This window comes from Struthio camelus, chromosome 3 (assembly GCF_040807025.1).
Source record: "Struthio camelus isolate bStrCam1 chromosome 3, bStrCam1.hap1, whole genome shotgun sequence".
In the NCBI taxonomy this organism is placed as follows: domain Eukaryota; kingdom Metazoa; phylum Chordata; class Aves; order Struthioniformes; family Struthionidae; genus Struthio; species Struthio camelus.
In genome coordinates, this window is record NC_090944.1 from 119,602,608 (window position 1) to 119,609,434 (window position 6,827).

General features: G+C 43.0%; 1 protein-coding gene across 18 annotated transcripts in view; it reads left to right on the forward strand.

The window, feature by feature from the left end:
* Positions 1 to 69: 69 nt before the first annotated feature.
* ASB3 (ankyrin repeat and SOCS box containing 3) overlaps positions 70 to 6,827 on the forward strand; it is a 59,342-nt gene continuing 52,584 nt past the window's right edge. For 11 of the 18 annotated variants that reach the window (XR_011140451.1, XR_011140452.1, XR_011140450.1 and 8 more), the window contains exons 1-2: positions 98 to 180; positions 1,347 to 1,413. The gene's annotated coding sequence lies outside the window, so the exon portion shown is untranslated. Of the gene's footprint in view, positions 181 to 1,346; positions 1,414 to 6,827 lie in introns of those variants that run through there. The other 7 variants (XM_068939965.1, XM_068939975.1, XM_068939974.1 and 4 more) reach the window with 7 other exon arrangements.

Consider the following 6,827-nt stretch of genomic DNA (forward strand, 5'->3'; position numbering starts at 1 on the left):
GGCGAGGGGAGGCGGCCGCGGACCACCTGCCGCTGCCGCCGCCGCCGGCACCCGCCACCGGCCACGTCTGCTTCCGGCGGGGCGCCGCGTCACGGCCGGGGCGGGGCCGCGGCCCATCAACATCCGGGGCAGGCACGCGCCTCGCCGGGAGCCGTTGGAGCCGTTAGTGGCGGGCGGGCGGTAAGTGCGTGGCGGCGGGTGAGCTCCCCTCACCCCGCCTCGGAGCTGCCTCTCGCGCCCGCCTCCCTGCCCCGGCGGCGGGAGCCGAGCGGAAACGGCTGTGCCCGGCAGCGCGGCGGGGCCGCGCTGAGGGCGGGGGGCGGTGCTGCCCGCCGCCGGGCTGCCCCGGGGGCCGGGCACCTCCTTTGCTCTGCTCGGGCCGGGCGCGTCGCCGCGGTTCTGGGCCGCGGGCTGGGAGCCGCCGGTAACGGCAGTGTCGTGTCCCTCCCGCCACCCCGCCCTTCCCCGCACGGCGCCTGGCCGCGTCCTGGCTGGCAGCTGCTGCAGCCTGGGCTTGCAGCAAACGTGTACGCAGCAGGGCGACGCTTCCCGGCCTGTGGCTTCGTGCCTAGCCTGCGCCGGCAGTACTGACCTGAAAGCTGCCTTCTAGTGCAGGCGCCGCAGCTCTGCTTACAGAGGAGCTTAGTAGATTTTACGGAAATGAGTACTTTTATCCGGCTAGGAATAGCAAGCTGCCAAAAGGAGAGAATTGCTGGAAAGCTAAGCTTGTCTTAGATTTATAACTTGGTTATATGTGCTTTTGCACTGGTGTTGTCGTTTGTATTTGCAATGAAATCAGGCTCGCTGGAGAGGGGAAAGTGGCATTTTAGTATAGGAATATTTAAGCTGTCTTCCAACAAATAAATACTAGAGACAAAATACCGTGAAGCTCTATTTGACTGATTGACCCTACTGTGATGCTGAGATTGCTATTTACCTGGGCTTGTTAGAAGCAATGATAAAATCTAGATGTGTTTTTAGATACCTCCTGCCCTTGAAATTTTATCAATTTATATGCTAACTCATAAAAGAAAAAAAAAATTAGGCATCTGTTTTCAGAGCCTGTTCCCCCCTCCCCCCCCACTACTTCTAGAAATCAGTTGCTATTATTCTGTACCTCTGTAGCTGTCTGGTCTGTCTGTTCTGTCCTGTCCTGTCCTGTTCTGTCTGTGGGATTTTTTTTTTTTGTTAGTTGTTCTGTTTAATTTCTTCAAGTGTACGAGGAATATATATCCTTCCGATTCCTTGTGCTTTTTTTCTCTTTTCAAATAAATCTTTATGAAATGAATGCTTTAATGTAAATAGCTGTTAGACTATCTAACGCTTATTCTGCTGTGCTTTTATAGAGTGCTTACTTGTGACTCTTGAAAATGAAGTGCTTTGATTGCTGAAGATCAAGCAGTGACGAAGCAGGTACGGACTGTGTGTTGTGATTCACTTACACAATCAATAGAAAAGTTTGGATGCTTTTAAGCCCTGGTCTGTTTGTAACCTTTTCTTGTTTTGAAAAATCTAAAATATCGGAAGCCCAGAGTTTGATTTTTTTTTTTTCTACAGTATGATTTTATTCAGTATTAATACAAGTTGGTGGAAAAACTACCGGGTCTTATTCTCAAAACTATTTTTTACACTTGCAAAACAATTTGTAAAGTTGATATGTGATTTGTGTCAATGTAAGTAAGTACATCTGTGTACTGGGATCTGTTTTTCTACAATGAGGACTGTAGAAGTACTGCAACAGAATAAGTATGCTTAAACTTTACAAATAAGGGAAAAATGTTTCCCTGAAAAATAATAATACAATAAGTTGTAACTATAGGGGTTGTTGCTGGGGAGCAGCAGAGGCTGGCTGCTCCCTGGGGACAAGGAGCTAGGTGTGATAGCAAGGCTGGTTGAGGCAGTGGCCCTGTCCCACAGTGCCTGAGGGAGGTGAGCAGGGGATGGCCTGGGACTGGTAGCCTGGGTCAGCCAAGGGTGGGTGCTTGGGATCGCCAGGAATGTCCATGGTGAAGAGGCAGGTTCCAGGTCAAGCTGGGAAATTGCATCCGCAGATTGGGGTGCGGATCAGCAGGCTACGTGTCCAGGCACAGGCAGGCACAGCTGTGTTGCAGTTCAGGAAGGGCTACGGGTGGGAACTTCAATTTAAAAATCACTTCGAAGTGAAAGGTGGGGGAAAGCTGCTGAAGCTTAGCGGAGCTCTTTGGAGGAAGCCTCTGTTGAGGATTCTTCATGCTTTTTCTCACGGAGCTCCAAGACTGTCTCTTCTCAAATCGCCTTCTCTTATCAGAGAGCTGGCCTTGAGTGCAGGCAGCTAAATTCCAGGCTGGGCAGGAGGAAAGCAGAAGGGTCGTTTGCTCTAGACTTTAGCAGATATACTTTCAGTGTGTCTTTATGTATTTGAATGTTTTTGAGCATGTATCTCTTGTATTGTGAGCCAGCTGTTTCTCGTGCCTCCTTAGATCTAAAAATAACACATTTTTGAGAATTGTGTAGCTCTGGTAAAATGAAATAGTCACTTTGCAAATTTATTCAGTAGAAATATGTATTTTACAGGACAGTTATACAGTTGGCATGTTCATATACTTAGCACCACAGTCTAGCGCAGCTTGCCCTTGAACTGCTGCAAAGGGGGCCTGTGCGAAGTGAACTTCTATGCTGGAGTATGTTCAGTAGTAGAATACTGTATAGGGATTTGTGCTGGAGGCAGTGCTTTTCTGAGGTATATAGTGAGTTGAAAAAGACTGGAAAATAATATTAAGTTACTCAGCATCGTGTATTAAATTTGACTGCAAAGAATTGCAGGAAGACTTTGATTCTTTGGCTGGATGATAAAATAACAGGTGAAATTTTTCATAGATTAAAGTAAAGCACATTGGACAGGAAGCAATTCTAACTGCATGTCTACAGTGAACTCATCATGGTCACTGAGGAATGAGATCTTGAGGATAAAAAGGATGTATGAAAATGTTAGCTTCAGTGCTCAGTAGTGGTCAAAAAAAGCAAAGAGAAAGTTAACAGTGATCAGAAAAGGAATAGAAAACCAAAAAGAAAATACTATGCCCCTGAAAGCTCTGTTTTGAATACTGTGGGATGGTCTGGTCCCTCTCACCAGGAAAAATTAAGGATGTAATAGACGCAGACCATGTGCGGTGTTACGTGCATGAGCAAAGGTATGGAATAGCTTGTCTATAAACAATGAGTAAGTAGACTAAGATTCTTCAGTTTGGGAAACAAGGAATGGGAGGATATGAGACAGGTCTACAAGGTCAGGAGCGTCACAGAGACGACGAAGAGAGAATGGCTGCTGTTTCTTGTGCTAGCTTCGTTTAGTAGCTTCCTGTTTTTGTATTACATGTCACAAAAATTCTTCAAGTAACATCTAGTTAAGCTGTAGAATTTCTTGTCACAGGATGTGGATGTTAAAAAATTACTCCAAGAAAAGCATTAGGTGGCAATTGAAGATGGAAGGAGTTATGACAAACTAAGACTACATTCTGACTCAGTAGGCTGCGTAGACTTAAACTACATCTTGTAGTAGTGAATAGTGCTTGTTCCGAATTTCTTCCTAGTGCATTGGCTTTTGCCATGATTGGAGAAGGGATGCAGAGCTGGGGAAATCCTGTGGCTTATTGAATTTCAGAAGAGTTTAGGTATTGCACCTGAATTTGGGCTTCAAACACATCCTTCTTGTATACAGCCAGTGCTGACATCCTGGTTTACAGTGGAGGTGGTACGATTCGAAAGGCCTAGATTTGTAACCAGCATGGTCTGTCTTTAAGACTCACAAAGAGATTTTAAATGACATTCAGGAGCCTGACGGGGCGGGGGGAGGCGGGGGGAGAAGAGACTTCCAGAAGAGAGCTCTGAAACATTTATAAAAACACACCCTGAAAATATAGACAAAGATTTGAGTACAGTTGTCTTTAATTTATTTAAAAATACCTCAATCCAGACTTTTAAGAAAACAATAAACATCTGGAGTGTTTCTCACTTTAGTTAATCCTTTCTGGATATTGGCTATTCTCTTCAAACAAGCAGGAGTTTGTCTGTTTCTCATTTTAGTTCATCCTTTCTGGATATTGGCTATTCTCCTCAAAGAAGCAGGAGTTAGTCTGTAGCTCATGCTTCTGCTGCAGCGCCTCTCAATCTAAGCTTGTGAAAGTGACCAAAAAAGAGACCCTCTCCTGTTGCATCTTTTTCAGCAAAATTATTACCTCTTTTATAAGCATGCTGTTACAGACAAAACAAGACTGGAAACTGAATGTTTGAGAACATTTTATAAGGGATTATAATTAATTCTGGAATGACCGCAATTAGGCAACTTTAGTTCTTACTTTAACACTTAGGATTTTCTGTTTATTGCGTGGACGTGGGACAAAGAGTCAATATACTGCTTTATTTTCTGTCTCACTGGTATTAGTACTAGATAATTATCTGATAGTTTAACCCAGTTGTACAATTCTAGTGCTCTAAATATTTACCTAACTGTCAGTCCTTGTTCTAGAGGGCTTAAAAGTTTATGGAGCAGCAGTGGGTATACTATGTTGACGGGACTCCACACTGTATGTACTGTATGGCAAGATAAAACTTTTCCACAGCGTGATGCGTGTGCCTTTCCTGAATGGCATAACTGATGGTCACGGCGTATTTTTTTATGTCAGCAAACTGTACTGTGGGAGTATTAATGTACCTGTGTACTGACTAGACTGGCTAGTGTTATGTTTTCCCCTTTTTTTCCCCAAGTTTTTAACTGATAGAATTGTGCCAGCAGCACTTCTGTGGAATAGATGAGGCCTGGAAGATGCAAAGAGTTAAGGATCAGAATTTAATATACCAGTAAATATAAAGAAGCATTTTAGAATTCATTTTTAATTGGCGATAAAAGTGAGTTGAGACTCAGCTGGAATGAAGTGGAGACTCTGGAGGAAGGAGAGAAGTGGAGCAATTTCATGTCTGGTTGGCAATTGGTGATGGGATGTAATATGAGTATAAAAATAACGTTTTTGCAGTGTGTAGCGATCCTTAATAAACTGATAGAATGGGCACTGACATGTTTAATGAGAGAAATGGACTGTTAGGTGGTGGGGGCTAGGAATATGAAGGCAGAGGAAGGAGAGGATACCAGGAAGACTCCCAGTGGTGGTGGGTAAAGACAGCTGTGGATGATACACCATCAATTCAGACAGATAGGTTTAAGATATTCGTCATCACTCTTTTGTCAGCAGAGTGATGTATGTGTGTAGTTACATACTTACACTGGACAAAAGCAGCTGAGTTTGTTTAGACTGTTTAAATAGTTTGAACTCTTTTGATTTTTGTCCTGATCAGAAGTACAACTTCCAGCTGGACTTAACATAGCTGAGCTACCTTAAAACTTTACTAAATGGCTATCCTGGGTTTAGTCAATACTCTTGAGTTTTGCTAGCATAATTTGCTGGTTAAGGATGTAATTTGTTTGCTGTTAAGCCTGTGCTGAAGTAGATGAAGCTATGCTAGGAAAAGAACCTTCTTCCAGTTAAGGTACGTCTACAATGAAAGGAGAATACCAGAATACATATATAGACAAGACCTAAGCTGTAACAGATCAGAAAGATGCAGGCAAGATGTTTGTTTGAGGATATAAAGGAGGAGAACAACTGAAGGGAAATTACCTGATTAAATTGGTGGAGGAGCAAGCAAATGATCTTACTGGAATACTGAGGGAACCTGAAGTTGGGATACTCGGGTCTGTCACTGCAGTCAGTAATCCAAGTGAGGGTATAGTCAATGTCCAGCTTCTGCAGAAGACTGTTAGAGAAGTCTAATTATTTGAAAAACAATATTCTTTTTGTAATCTTAAGAAAATCATATGCTTGCATAGTGAAAAGTCAAGACAAAGGATGCTTAAAACTAAAGGGCTTTAGAGCTTGCGGCTCTAAAACTGAGAGACCCTAAAGGTGGCCTGCTATCCTGATGTCTGTTTGTGTACACAGCATTCCCTCTGCCAGCCAGTAGATTGACTGGACAGAGTGGAAAATCACCTCCTAAGAGCTTTTTTTGTTAACACAGAACAGGCATACAGAAATAGATCTGATGGGGGAGCTGTGGCTTTTTTTTTTTTTTTTTTTTTTCCCCAACCTCCTTTTGCCTCCTAGTTTATGAGCAGAACCTGTATCCGGACACATACCGGAAAGAAGGGATGGGAAGGAAATCGGACTTAAACTGGTGACGTGATGTACTTTTTATGAAGTAATGATATAAAATAATATAGTTTCCTGGTATTGATGGAGGATGCTGCAACCAGCTTTGTAACTGTGTTGCTCCGGCTTTGAAGGATAAGTGGTGTCTAAAGTACTTTTTTTTGCTTGTAAGCGGTTAAGTTGTGCATGGTATTTTGAGCAAACAGGTAAATTTTCTCCTGTGCTTGACAAAATTGTCTGAAATGTTCAGATTTGGAGAGCTTCTTTTAATACTGCATACTTTCCCTGTTTTGTCAATTGCTGAAGAACTGCATCTGACACAATGTTATTCTTCCGTTGGTGGTGAAAACTGTTTTACTGAGTGTGTTAAGGTGATTTCTTTCTTTCTTTTTTTTTTTTTTCTTTCTTTAGTTTAGGGGAGCACTGTGTTTTTAAGGAGTACTGAACACTGCATTCTTCTGAGTGACTAAACTGAGCTTTAGTCATCTCTGTGAAAGCTTTTCATCGATTCTTAGTTTCTAGAAAACAGTATAGTCTAGAAAGAGTCTGGTCTTTTATGTACTGTTGTGAAAAAAGAAATTTGAGACGATAAAAGTGGGGAGAAAGATGGAGTGATACAAAGATAAGGAAATCATTAGCAGTTCTCCC